This window comes from Sceloporus undulatus, chromosome 1 (genome assembly GCF_019175285.1).
Source record: "Sceloporus undulatus isolate JIND9_A2432 ecotype Alabama chromosome 1, SceUnd_v1.1, whole genome shotgun sequence".
In the NCBI taxonomy this organism is placed as follows: domain Eukaryota; kingdom Metazoa; phylum Chordata; class Lepidosauria; order Squamata; family Phrynosomatidae; genus Sceloporus; species Sceloporus undulatus.
This window is the reverse complement of record NC_056522.1, coordinates 132284926-132310478: the sequence shown is the minus strand read 5'-3', so window position 1 is coordinate 132310478 and position 25553 is coordinate 132284926. Positions and strand designations below refer to the sequence as shown.

The 25553-nt window shown below is 38.6% G+C and overlaps 1 protein-coding gene across 1 annotated transcript in view; it reads right to left on the bottom strand.

Moving 5' to 3' along the window:
• LOC121925326 (protein eyes shut homolog) overlaps positions 1 to 25553 on the bottom strand; it is a 361923-nt gene that overhangs the window by 15330 nt on the left and 321040 nt on the right. The window lies entirely within an intron of this gene.

The window sequence follows — 25553 nt, the reverse complement described above, 5'->3', positions numbered from 1 at the left end:
ATAAACTACTGAGAATGTTACCTTTTCTATTCAAACACTCTAATTCCTTCCCACACTACCAAATAAACTCCACAAGATTTTGACCAAATTTGTGCAGGGCTTTTAAAATGTTTGAAAGTGTAAATCTTTAAATCTCTGAAAAACAAAATGGGTATTTTACATGTTACCCTATCTTACAGGACTGAGAACAGCAGTTTGTCCTGTTATTATACAACACAGGAGTGTTCCTATGAAATATTTACCTACATAATACATTTTCTGTAGATATATTACTTCATTGCATTTGCGCTCAGAGTTCTTGTTGAGTTACTAAAATAAATGCCTGTCGGTATTTGAAGCTGGTCTTTTAAGAACATTTCTGTGTGGACAGATGTTAGAAGCACTCAGGAGTCTTTTCCATAGCTAACAGTGGAAGATCCTGTGCAGTTACATTGCTTGGGAATGGGGCAAGGCAACAATAGTTCACTTGGCTAATTTAAACAGAAACCAATGAGGAAACGAGGTTGTTCCAATGTGGCATTGGAAAAAATCGTGAGAAGCCTGATCCAGACCAGTTATGTGTTTATAAGAGTCATCTTCAATGACTTTGATTTGCTGTTCCTCCTGTGCTGGCAAATAACACAAGGAAATCTACACTCCAGTTTGCCTTGAAATTTTAATTGCTTAATGTACTGTAGTAGGCAAGGGACACATGATTTTTTAGAAACTTTCTCTCCTATATGTATTTTTTTTTCTAATTCTGTGGTATTTTTATAAGATTGAAACCACAATACTGAAACTGATGACTGAGTTTTATGATGACCCATTCTGTCTTTGGAATACAAGTTGAGTTTCCCTTATCTGGACTTCTGAAATCCAAAATATTCCAAAAGCCAAAATAATCCATATGGCTCACTGAGTCAGTGAAACTTTTGCTTTCTGATGGTGCACACATACTGTGTTTCATGCACAAAATTATTAAAAATATTGTGTTGAAAAATTAATTTCAGGCTATGTGTATAAGGTGAATATATAATATAAATTAATTTCATGTTAGACTTGGGTTCCATCTCCATTATGCATATGCAAATATTCTGAAAATCTGAAAACCTCTGAAATCCAAAATGTTTTTAGTCCCAAACATTCTGGATAATGGAGACTTCTGCAGGAAGAATTCAAACACATTGCTGCTGAACTTGGAAGTTTAACTTTGGTTATGTCCTGACTGTTTTTGTGATATTTAATCATGCATTCCCCCCATTTCTGTTTACAAACCTATTCCCCCCACCCCTTTAAATCTCTAGTAATCAGATCATATAACAGCTGGGTCAGTAGTCCTCCCATTACTTAATCTGAAAACACCCTCTCGCAAAAAGTAATTCAATTTGCAAAGGTGCAAGTTTGGCAGTAATAACTCATTCAAAGCAAATGCACTTTTCATGATTAAATCTTTAACTGGTTACTAGCAAATGGTAAATTAACTTGTTTTATACACTCATCTGAATCAGAATGAATGTTACCAAAATGAAAGTCCATTTAATGCACATTCATCCTTTTGCCAATATATCCGCAGCTCTGCAAGCATCATTATGTTGTCCTTAATGCTTTTCAAAGCCAGCTTTATTACAATCATTATTAATGTCCTCAGTATATTTGACTATGCCTTGGTAATGACCCTTGAGAGGTGCCATAAAGATAAATTAGCATATTATCTGCATATATTGTGATGGTGGTATGAGGTAGTCAAAACTGTATATAACTGTTATATGTAAAGATAGAACCATCATCCAAAACCAGATGCAATAGCACAGCCCTGTAATTCTACAGAAGTATCACTCCTGGAATAATAAAACCAACTTGATGCTTGAAAAAAACTAGTCATTGTTGCTACATATTGCCCATCAAAATGATTAATAGTACCAGAAAGCTGAATAAAATAAATTTATAGATTGGAAGTTATGTTGACAGCTCTGTTTAAACATCTACATGCTATCAGCTTAGCATATTATTATACTTGCAGGCAGAAATTCTGTAAAATAAAACATGCACTCAAGCCAAAAGGCCACTGTCAGGACAGAATATGGACAAGCAGAATGGTTTTCAATTGGTAAGAGGGGGAGTTCAGGCAAGGCTACATTTTAATATAACCCTATTTGTTTAACCTGTATGCTGAATACCTCATATGCAGAAGTAGATTAGACTTTGAGGAAGGAGATGAGAAAACTGGAAAAAGAAACATCAACAATTTAAGATATGCAGATGACACCATACTACTAGGAGAAAATAGCAAAGAGTTGGACTGATTACTAAAGAAAGTCAAGAAAGAAAGTTCAAGGACAAGTTTACAACTGAGCATCTAGAAAACAAAGATGATGATCACATAAAATTTACATCAAAGTAGACACTGAGAAAGATTTCCTATACCTTGGCTCAGTCATTAATCAAAGTGGAAACTACAGTTAAGAATTCAGAAGAGGACTAGGACTTGGAATGTCAGCTATGAAGGAACTTAAGAAGATCATCATGTGTAAAGATATATAATCAAATGCCAAAGTCAGGATTGCCCATGCCATTGCATTTACAATTTCTGTGTATGGTTGTGACAGCTGGAAAGAAGGCTGATAGAAAGAGAACCAATTCATTTGGGATGTAGTGCTGGAGAAGAGTTCTGTGGATACCCTGAACTGCCAAAAGGATAAATAAATGGACCCTAAAGGAAATCAGACCTGAGCTCTCTCTGGAAGCCAAGATAACTAAACTGAGATTGTCATACTTTGGACATATCATGAGTCACTAGAAAAGACAATACAGTGGGCCCTTGGTATCCCCTGGCATGTGATTCTGGGACCCCCATATATATCAAACTCCGTGGATGCTCAAGTCCCATTAAATACAATGGCATAGTAAAATGGTATCCCTTATATAAAATGGCAAGATCAAGATTTGCTTTTTGAATATGCACTCGTCCCTCCACATTTGCACCTTTGACTTTTGTGGATTTGATTATTCATGGATTTTATTAATATGTTCTCTCTAGGAATATCTAGATCCTCCAGCACAACTCTATGATCAACTTTAACCAAAAGCCGCAATGAAGGACCTTGAAAGTTGTTTTCTCAGGTAAAAAAAAATAGTTTTTTGTTATTTGTGATTTTTCCACATACACAAGAGTCCTGTGCCTCTAACCCCAGTGAATGTGAAGGGATGAGTGTATAACATTTTCAAGCCATGGATGATTGACTCCATAAAGAAAGAATGCATGGATACAGAGGGCTTGTAATGCTTGGCAAGTTGGAAGGCAGTAATAAAATGGGAAGATTGCATTTCAGATGGATAGATTCAGTTAAGGGAGCAGCAGGCCTGAGTTTGCAAGATCTTAGTGGAGCTGCTGATGACTGGGTGATTTGGAGATCTCCTATTCATTGGGTTACCATAAATTGAATTTGACTTGACAGCAACAACAACAGCAACACCTTTTCAGTGAAACTGTAACATTTGTGAACAGGACTCTAGTTGCAACAATATGAAATTCAACTATTTTCTTAATTTTTGTACTCTAAATAACAGTATGTTAGCATCTTGGAATGACCACAATGGTCTAATTAAAATGCCATAGTACTTTCTCCATGTATTTCATGCTTTAGAAGTTTGAACCATTATTCTATGCCTGCCCAACACAATTTTAGAACCCATCTGTTTAGAAAGTAGTCACATGATTAGTTGACAGGTTGGGTTTTGAATAAAACAGAATGCTGAGTTAGCTAGCTATTGGTTTCGTTAAGGAAAGCCACTCTTCTGTTCTTGTGACCATGAGCCCAGAGTAGAAAATGCAATCTAGATCCAATCACATTACATTTTGCTAACAAAGCACAATGAGGTTGTATGAACCACTTCTCAGTCCCACTGGAACTGGTACCTGGGGAGGCTTGCACAACTGCAACCATCTGGTAGTTGCTAAGCAATGCATTAGCAGTTTGGCTTCTGTGGTGTAAACATCTCCAGCCTTAAAGGAATGGAAATGAATTTTGGTTCAACTGAATGTATTTACTTAATGAGCTTTAGAAAAATGTATGCTGTACAACTGCATTTTCCCCTTTAGACCTTTCTGAAGCAAAGCTGTAAAAATTTCTATAATTCAATCTATAACTATCCTGGCACTGCTACAAGAGTGTAAAATGGGAACAGAATCCAAAAGGACCTAGATAAACTAGAAACCTGTGCTGAAATTAATAAAATGAAAATAATCAGGGGCAAATATATAATTCTACATGAAGGCCACAAAACCCAAATGCACAGGTATGGAAAGGGTGGGGGGGGGAAAGGATACTTGGCTCAGCAGTATCCCATGTGAAAGGGACCTAGGGATTATTGTTGACCATAAGATGAACATGAGCCAGCAGTATGATGCTGCAGCCAAGAAGGCAAATGCTATTTTAGCCTGTATTAATAGAAGCATAGGTTATAAGCTGAGAAAAGTAATAGTTCCACTATATTCTGCACTGGTCAGGTCTCATTGGAGTACTGTTCAGTTCAGTTCTAGGTGCCTCATTTTAAGAAGGATATAGACAAACTGGAGAAGAGAAGAGCAATGATAATGATAAAAGGTATGGAGAACAAAACATGAAAAGAGGTTGAAAGAGCTGGGGATGTTCAGCTTAGTCAAGAGAAGACTGCAGGGAGATAAGATCACACTCTTTAAATACCTCAAGGGCTGCCACAAAGAGGAGATTGCAGGCTTGTTCTTTCTCAGAGGTTAAAATAGGTGTAATGGTTTGAAGTTACCGGTGTGTGTGTATTTAGATTGAACATTAGAAGATCTTCTTGACAATGAGAGCAGTTTGGGAATGCAACCAAATACCTAAAGAGGTGGTGAGGACTCATTCTCTCAATGTCTTCAGAAAGAGGCTGGGGATGCTCTAGCTAAAGATTCTGTAATGAACAGGCAGTTGGACATGATGGCCCATAGGGCGCCTTCCAACTCTATGATTCTATGGGCCCGTTCCCATTATGATTTAAAATGAATTGCCAATCAGTTTATATGACCGTCATTCCCATTTGAAACTGGTACTGATCCTAGTGTGATCAGTTTCAACAGCGATAAAGTGGGGCAAATGCAAACCACTCTTTTCTGACACTAGTTCTTTGGTGGTTCTTTTGGAAAGAATTGATTCTGGAGCATGTTCAACAAGTGGGAACGACAGATCTGAATTGCATCATTCTGGAGGAGAGGGACTAGTGGCAGAGGGGTGTTTACCACCCCTCCTCAGTTTTTGGTAGATCCACTATTCCCCCTCTTTCTCAGCGCTGCCTTTGTGGTGTGACCTATGAGTGCATTTTTTTAAAAAAAAAAATAAAATTCATAGAATATTTGATTCAAAAGCAAGTAGTTGCAAAGCCAATGAATCTTCGATCAATTTATTTTTTAAAAAAATCTGTAAATGCCATGGAACCCTTTTAGCACTGTGCTCCTGAGTGATGCTCAGCCAAGAGGTCCAATGCGTGCTCCCTACCCAGAGCCTGAGCTGCCACTTATGTCACTGATGACGCACAGATGACATGCATTTTGAAGCAGCACAGACTAGTGGAGATGACAATCGTGCCAAAAAAGAAGCAATTACAAGGACATAACGAAAAGATCCACTTTCATAGTGGGAACCACGGACCTTTTGGAATTGATTTACCAACACAGAGTAAAGGTGAATCCCAAACCGGTTTAAACGTAAGAGGGAATGAGTCCTATGATTCTGTGTCAGAGGATCCAGCACTCTTTGTTCCTGTCTACAGGTCTTGCTCCAGCTGCCATACTTCTTGGATCTTTCTCCTTGTTTCATGGGCAAGACAACTTGATGCTGACTATTGCAGGCTGGCCCCTCCTCCTTCTGGCCATGTGGCAACTGGGAGATTTTCAGGTGGTGGCTGATTTGAAATCCTGGGAATATACCTCCATGCACTTGTTGCCTGCACTGAAGATAATAGCAATCCTGGGTTTCATTGGCACCTCACATTGGTCTCAGACAATGCTCTACCTTCGTACACCAAGGAAGGAGCATGAGTTCATCAGGAGAGACATGATACTGACATGGATGATGTGTGCCCGCTGCTAAGTTTCAGATCTTCCACTTCAGCTAAATAGAGGGCTTCCAAATCCACCTCAGAAATGTCCTTAATCTCCATCAGGTAAAACATCTACCTCTCTTCTATCTCCAGATTAGGAGCTACAACTGTCTGGATATTGCTGCTACTCTTAGTGCTCACTCCTGCCTGCCTCTGTTCTTCAGGAACAGGAAAGAGAACCCTCCTGGCAGTGGGACACTTGCTCCCACTTTCACCAGCCTGATAGTCACACCAACAGAGATCCTCACTAGTCTTAGTTTACCAAGATATAGCCATGGTAGTCTGTAAAATCAGTATGGAAAGAGATCTTGTAGAACCCTTGAGACTAACTGAAGGAAATAAGTTGGTAGCCTGACGTTTTGTAGACTTCAGTCTCCTTCCTCAAATGTATGCATATGAAGAAGTAAATTTTAGTCTACAAAAGCTCATGCTACCAACTTCTGTCCTTCACTTAGTCTTAAAAGTGCTTCAAGATTTCTTTCCATATTAGTCTTAAAGAGATTATCAAATGGGGGTGGAGGAGAGCCAGGAGTAAAAGGCATACTCCCTTGTTGTGTGATTACACTGAAGATTTTCAGACATATCACACTTATCCAGGACTTAACCCATGAAGATCCAGGAATGCTCCAGCAACAAACCATTCATGGGGAAGTCCCAGGAATGGTTTGTTGCTGGAGCATTCCTGGATCTTCATGGGTTAAGTCCTGAATAAATGTAATGTCATCTGAAAATCTTCAGCACAATCTTGCAATTTTGTCAAGAGTATGCCCTTTTCTTTTCCGATTTTTTTGCTGTCTGATAATCTCCTTAATTTGGATGAAGAAGCATTATCAGTCTGCCTTTCTGTGGCCCAAGCAAGAGTATCAAGCTGTGTGGCACTGGTTCAGCAATGGTTCTAAGTTAAATTAACAGTAATGGAGAAAAAGGAGAAAAACAAAGCGTAGGAGGTGGAGGATAAGGAACAGGCTTGTTTGTTCATGATGAATAAATGTGACTAATAAGACGATGCAAGGGATATAAATGTAGTACTTTCTTAAACCAAAATCTGAATCAAATGTGTAATAAAAGAATAGTGCTTTTCCTTCACAATGAATGCAAAATACCAAGAACAGTGGTATGTTTATTGCTTTGCTGAACAGAATGTGAACTGCTGTAATTGCTTGCTGGCAGAAAGAAATGCATACACAGAGAAACATATACAATAACTAAAAAGACAGAGCTATTACATTAAAAATTTAAAACAGAAGATTCCTCATCTCACCTAACAAAACTAATGCACCCTTGCACAGAATCATATCTTTTAAGCTTATTAGTATTTAGTGCATTGAATCCCAATTGTTGTTTCTATACAACTGCAGCTTGCCAAAGTAATACTAAAGAAGAAGAAAAAGAAAGGAATAAATTTTTAAAGCAACAATCAAACACCTAAAATGCTAGAGCTAATATGGTGTGTGTTTGCTCCCAGACACATACAAGGGGAGAGGATAAAATGGTAAAATAAAAATAAAATTACCTGCACTACCGCAATTACACACAATTGTTAAGAAGAATTGGGAAGACCTGAATTTTTAACCTAAGAAAACTAGAGTTAGGTTAATAGGAAGAGAGGCTTAAAGATAAACAAAACAGTCAAATCACAATGGCACTTAAATACTAAACTGAAAAGCTATTGACAAAACAAACAGTAGAATTAAGGAATAGAGAAGGAGTAAAGCAAGACTGCAGTCTGAGTCTGACTGAAAGAGACACAGTGACAATCAAATAAACTCTACTACACTTCAGAAATGTACAGTCCTAGCATCTAATGATAATTGGCTAACTACCATTATAGCTGACTTTGAACTATGTGCATTTATTTCTGCCAACAAAGAATGAGCAGGAGAAAATGGAATATATAACTTCATTGAGCTAACACATTCCTTCCCACAAGAACTGTAACTGGAAATTGCTGGTGAGGTTCTCAAATGGAAAGGTTGAGCACTCAGTTACCAAACAATTCATTTCTTAACCATTTCAGCGTTCCCATCTCTGCACTGATTCAAATCATTTCAGACTGTACCATTCCACTTTGGAACGTATTTAACTCAACCTGATTCAATCTGGAGTCAGTCCAAATCAGGCCAAATTATGATCTGGTTGAGGATGTGGCTGAAATGCCTGCACAGCCACAGTGTAAACAACATGTCTCTTCTCTGATCCATGCCTAAAGCAAAAGATCCCCTTTCCCACATTTCTTGATGATTTCCATCACATCAGAGATCTTATTTCAAAACAAAACAAAACAAACCACATATAAACATCCAGGGGTAGCCGTGTTGGCCATTTAGCAAATCCAATCAAAAATCCACCAAACAGAACTACAATGCACAACATACATGTTGCAAGCTTTCAAAGCTTCACTGGCTTCCTCATCAGGCAAGGTGTTACAAACCAAATATGAGAAAAAATTGAAGATGTTATTATTATTATTATTATTATTATTATTATTATTATTATTAACCTTTATTTATGAAGCGCTGTAAATTTACACAGCGCTGTACATACAATCTTTTTAGTTAGACTGTTCCCTGCCCTCGAGCTTACAATCTAAAAAGACATGACACAGAAGGCGAAGGGAGTGGTGGAGGGAAAGGGTAAGAGGTCCAGCAGTTTCTCTCTACCTCTGAGGCCTGGACCAAGGCAGATGGACTGGAGGGAGGGCTTGGCTTCATAATGGATGGTTAATCCATTATGTTAGTCATAAGCTTATGCTAGTCATAAGCCTGCATTTTGCTGTTTCTCTTCTTAGTTCAAATGGCATGGAGGGGCATATCTTGCTGGCTGGCCCCTCCTCCTCCTTCTGGCCATGTGGCAACTGGGAGATTTTCAAAGTCCAAACATCCATTTGTATCTCAACAAAGACACTTCCTTTGCAATCCAATATGTCTCCATCCTTGTGAAACTGCAAACCCCTTTGTAGCATGTTCATATTTCCCCTCACAAGCTTCTAGTTTTTTTACATGTAATCTCTAGCGAGCATTTTATTTAGTGGATAATAATAGATTATAAATTCTAATTTAGCAACCTGTCATGTTGAAGGGATGAATGAATAATTCCAGTACTAGGGACCCTTTATTACTCCAAATGAACTTCATCAGCCAAGATGGTTTCACTCATAAATTATTTAGTTCTTCTCAAGTTGACCACAGACATTAGAACTGGAGTGATATTAGTTTTAATCAGTGTGATAAAAACAGTGAATGACTTGGTCATTCAGGTATTGCCCAGTTCAGTTGCTGTGATCCTAATGTAATAAGGATGGAAATAAAATTCTCAAGTAGTCACTAAATGGTAAAAACAAACAAACACATGTTTCTTGGGCATACAGAAACCATCACAAGACAAATTCTAGACTGCTGAAAATATTTGCAGCTTCTGACTTATTTGATGGAAAATTGGCATTTTCTGCACATACAGATATTATTTCTTTCACAGAAAATGCTGTAGTTGGGGTCCTACCATGCACCAAATTTATATGTGGCGAATTTGTGCAGAAAACAGCATTTTGCCATAATATGAGAACAGATACAAGTTAGGTGTTACATAGGCACTTTATTAACTATTTAAATATTCAACTTTAAACTTAATGTGCAAAGGGATTTCACAGCCCCTTTGAAACTAATCAAGCAAAAAAAGCTGGAGTCTTAGCTTTTGTAGAGTGACCATGGAGTGACCTGGTGCCCAGAAATGACCTTTATAATCTGACTACATGAATAGCCATAGAAAGGAAAAACTTGTGGGCAGGGTGATGAGGTGACAAGTTCAAATTTAAAGAAAGTCTTTGAGGGATATTTTATATTTTATATATCTTCTTTTTTATTTTATCGTAGTAGTTTAATATTATTTTTATGTATTATTTTTGCATTTTAAAAATTGTATTGTTTTTAATGTTGTCCTGGGAGAAGGGTGGGCTATAAATATAAAGAAAGAAAGAAAGAAAGAAAGAAAGAAAGAAAGAAAGAAAGAAAGGCAGGAGGGAAGATATTGCCTAAGGCCATGGTGGTTGAATGACCATATGAATAGTAAAGGGAATTTTGAAATATAATATGGGCAGGCTGGGAACCAGAAAGGAAATGTAATAGCTAAGAGTGGCCTCATGACCCTGGGATGTGAACTAGAGTGATAATATGTGTAGTCCTGGCCCTCAACAACCATAGTTAAAACAGAGCTTATCACCAAAATAAAGGGAGTCAGCTTGCTTGGGGAGAGCGATTCGGGGACAGGGGGAGAGGAAGAGACACTGACACAACATGACTGCCAATATTGCAACTGCCTTGGCAGTGACATTTGCAGGTGCAGACTAGTGCGACTGTGAACTGATTGACAGCTTCCTTGTCAGTGGAAAGGGACACTGCACTTTGGGGGCACAGCAGCTATGGGTTGGAGGCTTCACCATGTAATAAGTATCTCCAAAACTATTTTTTCTCCCTCTAAGCGCAGTTTAAAAGCCACGTGTGATAAAGTCCTCTGTACTAATTTAGGGACTGATGCAACTAAAGCACACAAGTGTACCATTACACCTCACCAAGTGATCACCCCAACACTCTTGAAATGTTGTGAGTAGCCAACAGAACTTCATCTTCTAATTTACATGAGATCTGGATGACATGTTATTGTGTCAGACAGGCATGGGTTTGTGCAATTTAAAATAAAAAAAGAAAAAAGAAGGGTAACATATGATGAAACTTGGGAGTGAAGAGGAAAAAAGACACCCTTCTTCTGTCTTAGCATCTTCTTCCTTGAGGTTTCAAACTAAGTTTTTTTTTATAAGTAAATTAAAGGAATTAATCATACACCTCCAGCCTTAGCTAGTCAGAATTTACAGCTGCTAAACCTAAGCTTTAAGGTGCAAAAGCTTTGTTAAATTTAGCATCCATTTTGTAACCATTAGATTATCATACATAATTTTAAGCTGTTCTTTCTCTCATATAGCTGAATATCAATAGGATGAAGGAACCGCTATTGTTCTGTGGAAGAAAAGGTACTGCTGAATCACAATGGTATGCCAAAGATTCTCTCACTCTCTATTACACCAGCTACTTCATTCCAATAATACTTTGATCATCTGTTTTCATATAAAAGCTTATGGCACAGTCCTCTGCCATCAGTGAGATTAGCATTGAATTTCTATGTATGTTTGCTAAGAAATGAGTTCAATGAAGTTTTCGTCCAATAACTAGAAATGACACTGTCTAAAAATGACACTGATTTGTAATTCAACTGGGGTTCACTCTTGCTTTTAAAAAAACCCCTAATTGTCAAATGTGAATTAGGGGACAATTCTTTCAGTGGAGCTAAGAACTAATGAAAAAATTAAATTTATCTGACAAACAAGTGAGCTCAGTAAATATATTAACAATTATAAATGCTCAAACCAAATATACATAAATATGCACCATTCAATAAAAACATGATGCATAATTTATTTATGTAACTAATGGAAATTTACTAATTATCAGTAGTATATTCACATGGCCATCTAAATGTTCAAAGTATTTCTGAAAACACATTTTCTCAATGTATGCAGATTTCCCTGCTCTTTCTTTAAAATCCAATATATTTGGATCAAGAATAAACATTCTCTTATGCAACCATACCATGCAAATTAATAGGAAAGCCTTTTTAAAAGCTAGCACATCATTAAAAATCATAATTTACATTATCAGCCTCAAACACAACTGGTAAGTCTATTTTAAATTTTTTATGTACTGCAAAGAAAGCTGCCAAAGGATATAAGCAATTTATGCAGGCTTTCTGAGAATATGTGTGTGTCTGTGTCTGTGTATCTGTGTGTATCTCGCCCCCCCCCCCCACCTCCATATAGGAATATGAAAGCCAAAGTGGTTAAGTGGTTTGAGTGGTGGACTAGGACTCTGGAGACTAGGCTTTGAATACCTGCTCAGCCATGGAAACTTTGGGCAAGTCACACACTCTCAGCCTCAGAAAAGCCCACGATAAGTTCATTTTAGAGTTGCCATAAGTTGGAAATAACTTGAAGCCACATAACAACAACAACAACAAGAAGAAGTGTGTATGTGTGCACATGCACACATTGGGAAACATTGGAAGAACATACTAGTGCCTCACCAGAAGAAATTAGATGGAGGAGGCATTTACAGATTATATGGTAAACAAGGATGGTCAAAGGAATATTATGATTTGGTTTATTCAAGATAATAGGATATTAGCTCTCACAGTAGAAGCTTATCACCCTGAAACTCCCTGAAGCTGAGAGGGCTCCTACTTTTTTTTTTAAACAAAAGCAATCTTAAGGTCATGTCTTGATAAGAGTACAAGAAATCAAGGAGGATGTATATTTTATTAAAACATCATTCAAAATGTTACTCAGAATTTTCCAGTAGCCAGATTTATCATAGTCCATTTTTTGGTGCCACAGTTTATTTGCGTGAAATAAAGGGAAAAGAACCTAGATGTCAGTGCAAAACCATATTTCAATTTGCTAGTATCCATCTCAGCAATTTTTGAAACAGATCTAATAATCTGTTCCTTGCTGCTTGATTGGTTGCGACCATACAATTTATCAAGGTTTTCCTCTGTGACTTGACTGGCAAAATATGTAGCCAGCTGACAATTTATAGTTGCAGAAAGTACTTGTTGGATTTCTTGAAATAGTCTATATGACATATGTGCCCTTAGAGATAAAACGTACAATTTTACTAAAGCCCAATCCAGATTTCTGCATGCACAGCTTCTTTCCATCAGGAGTGGGCAACTGCAAAGAAGGTGAAGGCTATGACCCCTCCACAAAACGAGTATCTGGCAGCATCACTCCTGGCATGAGCAGAAGTCACCAATGTAATTTCTGATTCTGGATTTCACTTTGGGAGTTTTGGAGTGGGGGTTGGCTAAACATTGGCTCAAATAAATGGGAGGGGTCTGGGAAGTTAAATAATCCCCTGGGGGTCTTTGAGGTCTGCAAAACAGAGTGCCAAGGAATGCTTATGGCCCATGAAGCACATACCCCCACCGCCCCACATGTATATCTTTCTTCATGAATTTCAATGCATGAAAAACATCCAGAACTGATTGCTGGCTCAAAGGAATTGTAGGGAAAGATATTACACTAGTTGAATATTAGAAGCAAAGTAGCTACATGTTATAGGTGAGGAAAGGGAGGTGCTGACAAATAAGACTTTTAAGACCTAAGCCTAAATTGGTTTGCTAATCCAGTTAAAGTAGACTCCTTAAATGAATGAAGCTTACTCAATGGATTGATGTTCTCACTAATCCAGTGAATCTATACGTCTACTCTAGTATTTAGGTTGAACTGAGAATGATGTTGCTGGATCACAACTCCTACCATTACTCACCTTAGGCTATGACTAATGGGAGTTGCAGTACAACAACATCTGGAGTATTACATGAATCTCATCTGATTCAAATGTCGTAAATACAAATAATTTAGACCCAAATGTCTTAAACATCCCAGATAAACCAAACATAATGCCCCTTTGACGTTCAGTCTTTACAACATCATGTCTATGAGCAGAAGAAAGCTGAACTAAATAAGGAAGGAAAAACACACACATCTGTATGCATTCTACCTCCAGCCCCAAATATTACTTTCAGGGTTCATCACTGATGTTAACACTTGAAAGACTTCAGAGACATAGCTGTGTTAGTATGGAATATAGTCCTTGCCTAGGAAAATATAGATGGCATGCAGTTTTCATTTACTGAGGAAGAAGACCAAATCTATGAAAGCTCATGCTACAAGATTTTTTGCTCAGTTAGGTCACTCATTCAAAAGTGTTACAAGATCCCTTTGCATATTGAAAGACTGCATAAGTGTTTCACATTGACGTTCAAGTCCAGCGACCCTGAGCATATCTATGGTTCCAAGATACTTACCAAGCTGTCTACTACACATGATGTTATTCCACAGTATTGGAAAAGGGCTGCATCTATACTGCAGAATTAATGCAGTTTGACACATCTTTAACTGCTACAGCTCAATGATATGGAATTCTGGGATTTGTAGTTTTGTGAGATAGGTGCAGTACGGACCGCCAAAAATACTGCGGCCTACTGGCACCTGTTTTTCCTCTGGAGGGAAGTCACAGCCACCAAACCATGCAGTTTTCCTCCTGCGGAAAAAGAACCTGAGAAAAGCGGGTTCTTTTTAAGCTGCAGGGGCAGTGTAACAAGTATGCAACTGGCGCACTCGTTATGTAAGCGCCGTGCGACAACATGTGGAAGCCGCGCAGTGCTTATGTAACAATGTATACAGGGCGCCGCCATTGTTACACGGTACATATGTACAAGGATTAGGGACTGTGTGGTTGCTGCGCAGTTCTTAACCCTAGTATCGGCCCTGGTACGCCACTTATTGGCATTATGTACCGGGCCATAGTTAGCCTTCTCTGTCACAACAAATGACAAATCCCAAGATTCCATCGGATGAGATTATGACAGTTAAAGCAGTGTCAACCTGCATTTATTCTGTAGTATGGCAGCAGCCAACATATCATATGAGCTATTGGTGCTTCACTATATGCTTCTTCTCAAACAGGGTGGGGATTCTTTTTACTGATGCACATTCACAGCACATTTTTGTTCCCATTATTTACTATGGCCTGGAACAGATGGGCCTTTCGTGATGCCCTCGTCATGTGCTAGGATTGCCTCGGGGTGGCATGCCCACATGCCCCTCAACCCTAGTATGTGACGAGGGTGTAACAATGGCGGTGCCCTGTATTCATGGGTGCTGCCATTGTTATGTAAGCGCTGCAGTTGTTATGCCACCGCCATGGCATAAAAAGAACCTGCTTTTCATGGGTTTTTTTTTCTGCTGGTGGGAAGTCGCGCAGTTTGGCAGCTGTGGCTTCCCTCCGGTGGAAAAACAGGCACCAGCAGGCCGCCCTTTTTGGGCGGTCTGTACTGCACCTATGTTTCTGACACCAGGCACCTTGCAGTGATAGCGCAAGTTCTTTTGCCTCCAGAGACAGAAGGAGAAAGGTTCTGCCACCATTATGCACCCCAGCTGCAACAAAATGAGCAATTGCGGGAAGTACCCTTGCAGCAATGTCAAATCTGCACTAGATCAACCTAGGATGTTATCATTCCCAAGAACATATATAGCTAGTATGCCAAGAGAGAAAATGCAAAAAATAATGGGATATCATTGTCTGCTGAATGTGAATGTTTCTTCACCACTATTCTATTTAAAAGTTTATTGGGAAGGATCTATCAAGTGCTAGAGATAGTTTTATCTTGCAACAAAATAAATAACACCAGAGATGGGGAAGGAGGTCTCATTATCCTGAAGTGAACCAGCACTTACTTCTGCTATGCAGGCTTTCAGAGCTCAGCACTAGTTTTGAATATCCTTTCAGAAGTGAGCAGGGAGAGTGAAATGCTGCTGTAAGAATGTAAGATAGTATCAAAAATTAGAATATGCCCCAGGAAAAAGGCACAGCTGCCCCTTTTTAGTTTCTGAGAGTTATTTATTAGCAAACGTTCCTTCAGTGTTACAGTTCCATCTGCTTCTCCTTTGTGTATCAGATTGTACTGTCGTACCTCAAGTGATGTTCCCTAAAGCTGCACTGTATTCAAAGGATTTCAGATTAGAAGGTAAATTGCCTTCAGACATTTTATTTTTGCCACCTGCTTTCACTAATACATTTATTAAAGGATATTGGATGGCGTGGATGAGTGAAGGTAAAGGAAGCAAAGGAACCACCTCTTTTTTAATGTCATCCAAATCTACTTATATCTGCTTAGAAATGCCATTCAATCCAGTGGGATTCAGTCATTATGAACAAATTAAACAAATCTTAGGGATAAGATTTTCATCATGCAACATGATACCTAAACAATAAAGCCAACTGACTTTTGTAAGACTGACCCACTAGTACTCTCTCGTACATGGACTCATCCGGTCCCTCCCAAGTGAAGAATCATCATTATTATAAATAAATAAATATTTTATTGCTACCCTGCTTTTTGTCAAATCAATCAAAGCAGCTTACACTATTAAAAATAATACAATATATACAAAATATTCTCCCCTTAAATAGAAACATAGAGTTGGAAAAGACCTCAAGGGCCATCCAGTCCAACCCCCTGCCATGCAGGAATACACAATCAAAGCACCCCTGAGAGATGGACATTCAGCCTCTGTTTAAAAACCTCCAAAGAAGGAGACTCCACATTCTCCAAGGCAGCATATTTCCACTGTCAAACAGCCTTTACTGTCAGAAAGTTCTTCCTAATGTTTAGGCAGAATCTCTTTTCCTACAGCTTGAATCTATGCCTGTGTCCTATTCTGTGGAGCTTCAGAAAAAAAAACTTGCTTCATATTCACTATGACATTCTTTCAAATATCACCCCTTAACCCTCTCTTCTCCAGGCTAAACATACCCAGCTCCCTAACTCTTTTTTCACAGGGCATGGTTTCCAGACCCATCACTATTTTGGTTGCCCTCCTATGGAGATACTCCAGCTTGTCTACAGAGATTATCACACTGCTTCCCCCCCCCCCCCCCCCGGATGTGGGAACCGGCTAAGATCAGGCTGGGGGCATGTTTTATTGCACAGCTCTGTGCCCAGATCGCTACCACCCCATACCTGATTGGACTTTGCTAAGAACGGAAAAGAAGCATTTTTAGCTAAGTACGGGAGACGTTCCAATCTGACATCGGATGGTAACAATCTGGGAATGGAGCTGTGTGATAAGACACAGTCCCAGCCCGGTCTCAGCCCATGCCCAACTCGGGGAAAAAACAGCCAGTGCAATAAACTCCTGCATCTTTTTAAAATTGTGTTGCCCAGAACTGGACACAGTATTCCAGGTGAGGCCTGAACAAAGTATCATCAATTTTATAACACCACCAGTGTACAATGCAGTGTCTGTGTATGGAGTTAATTATTCAGTGAGCCAACATGGTGTAGTGGTTTGAGTGTTGAACTGCAACTCAAAAGACCAGGGTTTGATTCCCAGTCTGGTCATGGAATCCAGTGGGTGATCTTGGGCAAGTCATATGTACTCAGCCTTAGGGGAAAGAAATGGCAAATCTCCTCTGAAATCTTGCCAGGAACATTCCATGATAGGTGTGTCTTAGGTTCACCAGAATTCGGGAATGACTTGAAGGCACACAAGAACAACAATTCTCCACATGGGCATATGAGCTGATTCTAGAAAGAGCAGATCATCCTCTTAGGATGCAACTCTGAACACAGTTAAGTAAAAAACTACTGTGCTATACAAACCTGTGTGTATGTGTGCACATGCCTTCAAGTCTCCTGTCAACTTGTAGTGATTTTATGAATTTTAGAGGGTTTTCTTAGACAAGAGATACCCAAGAGGTGGGTTTGCTAGTTCCTTCCTCTGACACATAGCCTACAGCACCTGGTATTTGTTGGTGGACTCCCATGCAAATACTAACCAGGGTGGACACTGCTTAGCTTCCAAGCTCAGATGGGATCTGGTGCCCTTAGGGTATTTAGGCCTACACTATACACACTTACCTGAGAGTAATTCCACTGAATTTACTGGGACTCACCAAGGCTTGCACCATTAATTCCACTTAAATCAGTGTGGATTTAAGGAACCTAATCATGTATAGGATTCCAGCCTTGGCCATTCGTTTTATATCCTTTATATCCTTGGCTTTTAACTGAAAAAAAGACACAAAGCCTTACTTGATGCTGGTTTTTGTTGTTGTTGTTGCTGTTGTTAAGGAAAAGCTGCTAATAGCAAAATAAAGATGTCACTGCTGCAGTAGAGCTTTCTTTCAATTTGGAAGACAGCAAACAAAACAACAAGTGTGTGATTTATATCTCTTTCTATCCCCAGTGCCTAGCAGAGCCAGAAACAAAATAGGTAACTGCATTTAAGTTCATTTAAATTCATTCATTTTAATTCATGCTAATAATAAAAAAATGAAATCAGCTATTTGGGTTTGTTGCCACTTTACAGTCTCTCTTGATATTAGATACAGTATAACAGTCTGAAGTTATGCATTTAATTTGAAAAGCAGCAGACATGATCATCATTGCTAGTAAGTAAGTGTGGACAGTTGGCATTACTAATTTAAATATTCCATTTTTAAGAACTGGATTCCCCCTCCCCTACTACTGGAATCATATTACTATTGCCTGGTTAATGTTTTCTTTTTGCAAAATATTATACAGAAAAATGACCCATACTAAAATCCTCATTGCAGCATAGCATTCAGTTCATGAGCACCAGCTGTTTATTTTAGGACGAAAACAACAGGAACAACAGGAAACAAAGTTCGGCATCAAAACATTTTATATTTAATGTCCATACACACACACACACACACACACACACACAAACACTGCAATATTGACTATTGCAGCTTCCTTGTGGCAATGCAATCTTCAATGCATTGTTCAATATTCAACTAAGTATAAATATAGTTATGTTTGTGTGTATACACAAATACACTAACCAGCTACCATACAAAAGTGACCATATACATTGACAAAAGTTGATCATCATCCTACAGTAGTCTGAAACCAAATGTTTTCCAGCATATAGGAAAAGAAAGGTATTTGCGTTTAGTAGAAAGTCTTTTGACTTTAGAGCTGATTATGTCTGTCCTTCTCTCGTACATCTGGCATTTATCCTAGTTTGACTGATTTAATATTAAGTCTTCTGAGAAATGAGATATACAGTACTTATAATTTCCATGACCATAAGAACACAAGAAGAGCCCTGCTAGAGCAGATGAGCTGTCTGTCTAGTCCATCAACTTGGCTTTTATTCTGGTCAGTGAGATGGTTGCTGGATTTATATTTCCAAATTTCTATTTGAATTCAGGTCCAGTTTGGGTTGGATGCAATCAGTTTCCAATTCAAACTCCCCTGTTAGAAGTAGGGCCTTCACAATCCCAAAACAAATGTACAATCCCTTGCAAAACTAGGATGATTCTTTTTTTCTTTGAAGAAAGAGGCCCAGGTTGGGATAACAGGCATGCTGTTTAAATGATACATGTGTCCTAAGGGGCCGGAAGCTGTGCTAAAGCCACACGCCACTCATAAGGACTGGAGGGCAGATTTGGTGCAGCTTCTGGCCTCGTAATATGCTTTTGCCCTTTAAACAGCATACCTCCAAAGTGATCCGAAGCAGCTTTATTTTAGCCTGTCTGTTCAGGCCCAAGGATACTGATTTAGGCTCCCTAGCTTTCAACAAACCTTTAACATTGTTGAAAAGAAAATAGTATACTTTTTGTCTATGGCCTTAAAGTAGTCTTGGACTAGGTAGTTTTGGGATAAATGGACTTCCATTGTCCTGGTACCTTATTCAAGTCTCAATAAAATGATAACATTTTGAAAGTCATGAAGCAGAAGGAATGAAAAATATAAGTCGGTAGTTTAATGTGTAATGGAATAATTTCTTCCCTAAAAAGACTGCTCTTAGTTTCTAAAATCTGCTTGCTTTTATAAATTGCTACAGGTTGAGTGTCTCTAATCTGGAATTCCAAAATACAAAGTACCCTACAATCCAAGACGTTTTGTACTACAACACAAGTAGCATAGTATGTACTTGTACTGTATTTGCAAGTCCACACCTCCCAGATCCTCAGTCTCTTTCTGTCTTTTTATGTACAGTATAAGCAAAAACCAGTATTACAAAATCTGAAAAAAATCCACAATACAGAACATTTCTCATCCCAAGCATTTTGGATAGGGGATGCTCAACCTGTATTTCAAAAATAAAAGAAATATGCAGTAGTTCCAAGCAAAGTATTTTGCTGCACTGAAGGCTTAAAATAGCAGGAGCAATTGATGCTCACCAGCTTATATAGAATCCTCTTAGCATACTTTACCTACCCAAATTCTTGTTTGTAAAAGGAGTGTTTTGAGAACATTCTTGTTCATGATGTATTATCAGCTTTTTTTAAAAAAAAATGTATGCCTCAGAACCTGAAGAAAAAGAGATAGGCAGAATCTGTCAGTGCTCAAAATGACAAATAGGTCATAATTCCCTCCTTGATGATATGCTATGGCTGAGTGCCCTACTGATGGAATACATTTTCCAATAGAAACAATGCCAATGGCATCATAGCTGGTAGAGAATCATTTGATTTATATCATAAAAAACCCCTATTGCAATTCCTGGGTCGTAGAATACCTTTAATTGACATTAACTTAAATGTCAGACTTTAATGCCTTTGAACATTGTCAAGATTAACGTGGAGGACACGTATTGAAGCTCCTTGCTAGAGTCAAGACATAAAACATATATGTTTAGGAGAATGTGGGCTGCTACTAATGCTACTGCCTGGTGGGCTGGTAGAGCACAAGGCAGGCAAACAGCAACTGATGGATGGAGATGTAGATGGCAATGATATTTCATGAAATTTCGTTCTGGTGCAGCAGCCACAGAGGACAAGAGAATATGACTTGGCCAAAGTCACCCAGTGGGTTTCCATGATCAAGTAGGCATTCAAACCTTGGTCTCCTGGAGTCCTAGTCTAATGCTGAATCCACTACATCATGCTATCTCTCAAAATAATATCATACCATGGATTCATCCACCTGAATTTTAGAACATGCCAAGCTTTGGGATCCCATTGCAAAAGCTAATCTAGAATTAGATCATTCTGTAATTCAAAGCAAGCCCTACCTAGGTGTTGTCTTCCTCAAAATTGTGTAAAAACAGAGAGAGGGTCTGTGTCCATGCCCCTGTAGGTCTCCCACTCAGGTTTCTTTAGCCTCCACACTACATCATGCCCTCTCCCCTGCATGAATGACAGAGAAAATGAGAGGATGAGGCTATAGCCATATTTCCTTGGCTAAGGGCAATATCACATTACACTGTTATAGCACTATGAGAGTGCTATTCTTCCACAGCTATAGCTGCTTCCTGTGGAATTCTGGGGGTTGTAGTTTAGTGAGACCAAAGAGCTCTCTGACTGAAAATTCTAAATGTCCCTCCCAAAACTACAAATCCCAGGATCCCACAGGAGGCAGCCATAGCAGTTAAAATAGCATAATACTACTATAACAATGCTTAATGTTTAATGCTTAATGTTGAACATCAAGAAAACAAAAATAATGCCCATGGAAGATCTACAAGAATACATCATGGGGGGGGGGAATGAAACAGTAAAAGATTTCTCATTCCTTGGATCAAACATTGATTGGAACAGAATCTTCAGTCAAGAAATAAAAAGAAGACTAGGATTGGGAAGGGTAGCTATGAAAGAATTGAACAGCATTCTAAAATGTGAAGATATAACTCTGAACACTAAAGTGAGGATTGTCCAAGCCATTGTATTCCCAATCACCATGTATGGATGTGAGAGCTGAGTAGTGAAGAAAGCCAACAGAAAGAAAATAAACTAATTTGAAATCATGTGCTGGAGAAGAGTGCTGAGGATATCATAGATGGCCCAAAAGACAAACAAACGGGTCCTAGAATAGATCAAACCTGAATTCTCCTTGGAAGCCAGGATAACTACATTGAGGCTGTCATACTTTGGCCACATCATGAGAAGGTATGAATCATTGGAGAAGACAATGATGCTAAGAAAGGTAGTGGGCAGTAGAAAGAGAAGGGAGACGATCTTCCATTTCCTAAACAGCTACCAAACAGACATACAGTCTAATTCTACACTTGTTATAAAGAGTTTGCTTATTTCAGTAAGATTGAGTACCCAAGTACAGTGGTACCTCGGGATACGAAATACCCAGGTTACGAAATTTTCGGGATACGAAAAAATCCCATAGGAAATCATTGTTCCGGGTTACGAATGTTTTTTCGGGATACGAAGAAAACTTTTGGTGCTTTTTTCGGCTTTTTCGCACGAAACGCGGCTTTTCCCCATTAGCGCCTATGGCAATTCGGCTTACGAAGGCTTTTCGGGTTACGAAAGCGGCCGCGGAACGAATTAATTTCGTAACCCGAGGCACCACTGTACTTAAAAACCAGGTTGCATCCATAGCCACACAACTCTTAACAGAAAGAAATTCACCTTAGCATTTTATTGAAAAAGCAGTAGTCCTTTTGGGGTGCTATCCTCTATGTGGTTGTAACTGCATAAATGTTAAAGGAAGGAAATATGGCTACAGCCTCATCCTCCCATTTTCTCTGTCATTCATGCAGGGGAGAGGGCATGATGTAGTGTGGTGGCTAAAGAAACCTGAGTGGGAGACCTTAGGGTCCTCTGATAACATTACATCCAGTACAACACGAGATGCAAAATGTAGCAGTGCTATTTGATATGCCTTTAATGCATTCTTTCTAAAAACTGCCTATAAAATGGTGAATTATTGTCTCCTGCATTCTGAGATACAGACTTGGGAACTGTCCACCCTCCCTTCTAAAATGGGACTCATTCAGAATCTGATGCAGAAGCCTAAAGAAAAGAAAAGAAAAGCAGCACACTACAAGGTCAGTTTGATCTACTGGCGCAGCCAATATACTTTCCCATCCAATTATATTGGCTGACAATAATAAGAAAAATGTTTCCCTTTTAAACTGATTTTGCAGAACACATCCCTCTGGAATTTAGCCATGGAGATAAGTCAGTTTAGCATTCAGAAAATGGCACTACTCAAATAGTTTTTTTCTTTACTTTTTTTTTGGTAATAAAATAGGGAATGTGTGCATCATTGAGTCTTTGCTTTCCACTGTGCTCATTCAAATTTCATAATCAACCAAGGTTTATTGTGAAAGGAATGATATGAAGATAGGAATGACTTAGGGACATATACAGCCACTTCCATTGCTGCAACTATAAGGAAACCAGAAAGTTTTCTTATCTTTTTTTAATAAACAGTTTAGCATTACATTAGAAGCATAATCTGAATGAGCTCATCAAAAACATAATTAAGATTGATAATTATGGTTTGTTAAAACAAGCCATTTTCATTATCCATCACTTGAAATTACCTTGTTGGGAGGAAGGGGAACCTATAGTTAAGATCAACTATTTTTTGCTAGACCTGCACAAAATGGTATGGTTCAATTAATCAAAAGGGGAACAAAAGTGTCTTTTCCTCAAGGATGTGATGGGAGAAAGGGTGTGAGGAACATGAAAGCTTGAGACCCACTGATGCACCATTCCATCACAAGCTATGGAAATTTTGAAGTGTTCAAACTGGCTCACTGTTTTTTAACATACAATAATTGTATTTCATCCTGAAGTTTCAATTCATTTCTATTTCCTTTTATTGTTGTTGTGTGCCTTCAAGTCATTTCTGATTTATGGCCACCATAATGTGAACCCAACATGGGGTTTTCTTGGCAAGTTTCTTCAGAGGGGGTTTACCATTGCCATCATCTGAGGCTGAGAGAGTGTGACTTGCCCAAGGTCACCCAGTGGATTTACATGACCGAGCTCGGATGTGAAGCTGGTCCCCAGAGTCAATTTGGTAATAGTGATGCATACTTTTTATTCCAATTAAGGAAGAGGAGGGGTTTGAAAAGAAAGGAAGACCATAATACTAATGAACCTATTATAGAAGGGAGTTTAAGATGAGAGAAAACTGTCTTTCTTTTCACACAGATATGTGAAAAAAAAGAATATTTGTCTTCTAGAAATGCATATGGAAAAAAACAGCTATAACAGCCTGAACACTTACATTTTCTCCTGTTAAACTGTGCTATTCATAAATTGTAATAAAGGTCATTGAAGGGCACATAATTCATGTTCGAACAGTAAGTAACATAAATGTACTCTTAATTTCGCAAAATGTTAATGATATCAATCTTTCTTATTTGTTCTGACCTTTCTCTCTTCATCTTTGTGTTATTCTTGTATGAAGGCATCTATCCTCCCATAAAATAGGTTTTAAAGATACTTGCACTGCTTAGTTTAAGTAGGATAGAAGTTTGTGTCCCCTGCAGAATCAACTTTTAAACTAAACACAGAACATAAATCACATTGACAGCTTTCAAAACTCAATCAATAGGATAAATGATAGCATATGAAAAAAAAATTCTGGAAAGCAGCAGCAGTAGAAGAAAGCTGCATCAGGCAAATGACACATAAGTGTTTTGACAGCCTGATGGCCTGGGTAAACAAAATGCCAATTTTTAAAGCAATGTGATCTACCACATTTCCCTAAGGTTTTTACAAATAACATGCAACTGATAGCTTATGTTGTATTTAAGGAGGACATAATCAATAGTACCAAAACAAAGAAACTTGGTATTCCATTTCAGTCCTTGTTTAGAGACTGTGATTCATAACACTCATATTAGCACCTTGAATAGCATTTTGTGTCATGGGGTTATAGATATCAAGTGTTTGCCAAGTGAATGCAATCTGGGTATTTCCACAAGCTTTCCTGACAAAATAAATAATATAAATGTATTTGTCCCAGGTGGCTTAAAAATTGATAACCCCTCACAAATGTACAGAGTCCCTCTTAACATTATCTGCAGTGTTAAGTTTGTACCACTTCCATTTATATTTGCCAAAATATTTGTTTTTGGGTACCTTCAAGTTCTTTCCAACTTATGGTGACCCTATGACAAACCTATCAAGGGCTTTCTTGGCAAGATTTGTTCAGAGGAGGTTTGCCATTGACTTCTTCTAAAGTTGAGAGAGTGTGACCTGGTCATCCGCTGGGTTTCATGGCTGAATGGGGAATCAAACCCATGAGTCCAGAGTCCAACACTCAAGCTACTATGCCACACCAGCTATAAAAAACAAAGCGAGGAGCAGGGGACCTTGTTTTGAAATACAATGTGGTATATTTCAAACTATATTAATTTGCATATCAAGCTGTATACAAGCTGTTTTCAAATGTTAACATCAATGGAAAATATGTGGATGACATGGAAAACTTGGTATATGTGCTCCATATGTCACATGGTCCATATGCTTAAGACTCCCAAGTAAGAGGGAAATTAAAATTTTAGGGATTCCAGGTTAGTTCAATAGCTGGGGAATCCAATTTCTGCCTCTCTCCCCAGGGAAGTGGGCACACAAAGCCTCCCCTGGAAAGGAGAAGGGCCCCAATAGAATCTGATAAAAGGGGGCGGTGGAGTCAGGTAACATAGTGGTTGGAACACAGGACTACAATTCTTGACGCCAAGGTTTGAATCCCCTCTCACCCATGAAAACCTACTGGTTGACCCTTTTGCCTCAGAGAAGGCAAAAGCAAACCTCCCTGTGAACAAATTTGTCAAGAAACCCTAGTGATCAATTTGACTTTGAGTCACCATAAGACAGAAATGACTTGAAGGCTCACAATACCACCACCACCACCAAAAACAACAACAAGGGGGCAACAGGCAGTCCAAGGCTGAAGGAAACAAGAGAGGAACCCCCAAAACCAGTAGGAGGGATTGAAAGGAATGTGTGGAAGTTGCAGACTCTCACAGTGTGGAATCTACCTTGAAAAACCAGCCATAGAATCCATTTATTATTATTATTATTATTATTATTATTATTATTATTATTATTATTATT